Below are 1,692 nucleotides of genomic sequence, written 5' to 3' on the forward strand. Positions count from 1 at the left end.
AACTGAGTTATGAGGAAAAATTAAAATCTAAAAATAGCACATCTGTCTTGGCAAACCAACAAGTCAGAGTTCAACGATAACTGTTTACAAGGATTTGAAAGCTATAAATAACCTGGAGGAAGGAGACTTATTTAGTGAGCTCTAAGGAGTTATAATAGGATAAGACTAAGTAGCAATAAATTTAGGCAAAGAGCAGAAAAAATATATAGTAAGATCAATAACTTACTTCCCTCTGGACAACATCAGTTTGGATGACCTAAAGAATATAATTCCTGGGGCAGCTAGGTGGCGCAGTGAGTAAAGCGCTGGCCCTGGAGTCAGGAGGACCCGAGTTCGGTTCTGGCCTCAGACGTTTAACACCCACACACACAAAAACTAGCCGTGTAACCTTGAGCAAGTTACTTAACCCCAATTGCCCTCCAAAAAGGCAAAAAAAAAAAGTATTATTCCCATGGACTAGATTAATATTCTAATGAAACTTATTGAAACACCTGACTAATTTAAATATACACAGTAAATATATTCTGTTCCAAAACGGGCTCAGTTTAGGAATAAACTGCATTAAAAATAAAAACAGAACATTGTCTTCATCTCCAAACCAACCCTCACCTTTATACTTGGGGACGTCAGTATACTTAGGATCATAACTCTAGAGTGTGAAGGGACCTCAGAAGCCATAGAGTCCAATATCCTTCCATTTTACAGATGAGGAACCTGAGGATCAGAGAGGTTGACCATTTGCTCAGTGTGACATAGCCACTATCCTGATTTGAACTCAGGTCTTCCTGTATCAAATCCATTTTCTATCAACTATGCCACACTGCCCCCTTGGGCATTTACTGATATCCCCTCAAATACTGTCTTCCTAGTCATCAGTCTCCTCAACTCACATGAATTGTACCTTCACTGCACTTCAGCCACATATCGGGACAGTCACACCGTTGATCTCATCATCCACCAGGGTTCTACCACTCTAACCAATAATTCTTAAGTCCTTCAATCTGATCATAACTTCCTACCTTTCTCACCTCTCCTTGCTCTCCTCATTCCCTCTATACCTGTTTCACGTCCTAACACAATCTCCAGTTACTCCATCCCTTCCTGTGTTCCCAGGCCCTCATCCCCACTCTGATCTCAATTCCCTCCCTTCAAAGTCCTGATGACTGATGACAATATACTTTGTATTGTCATCTATCCTAGAATCCTCCCTTGTCTCCTTTTCCTATCACTTATCTCCATCTTTCAACTCCACCCCTAGATTACCCCAGTGCTGCCTTCTCTGCTCCTATTTAATTAAGAGCTGCTGACTGGCAGTGGAGGAAGTAACATAATGATGTTAAGTGGATCTACTGCAAATGTATGTTTTCTGATTTCAACTAGGTCCTCCTTCTGAGCTATCACTGTCACCGCAGTATCTAATCCAAAACTTCTCTCTTTAAGGCATCTATATTACCCCTTCCTCCCCTCTACTACCCTGTCTCTTCTCCCTATTTCTGTACTTCAAATTACTTTAACATTATCCCACCCTCTCCTCCTTTGGTCCAGTATCAGAGGAAGAGATGGCCCTTCTGCTCAATACTAACCTCTTTCCTTTTGTCCTTGATTCCATCTCCTCCTGTCACATCTAGGAGGTTGCCCCTTGAACCTTCCTCTCTCTCTCTCTCTCTCTCTCTCTCTCTCTCTCTCTCTCTC

The sequence above is a fragment of the Petaurus breviceps genome, unplaced genomic scaffold (assembly GCF_028583685.1).
Source record: "Petaurus breviceps papuanus isolate PSGF00001 unplaced genomic scaffold, PetGlider_PUasm1.0 79, whole genome shotgun sequence".
Taxonomy (NCBI): Eukaryota; Metazoa; Chordata; class Mammalia; order Diprotodontia; family Petauridae; genus Petaurus; species Petaurus breviceps.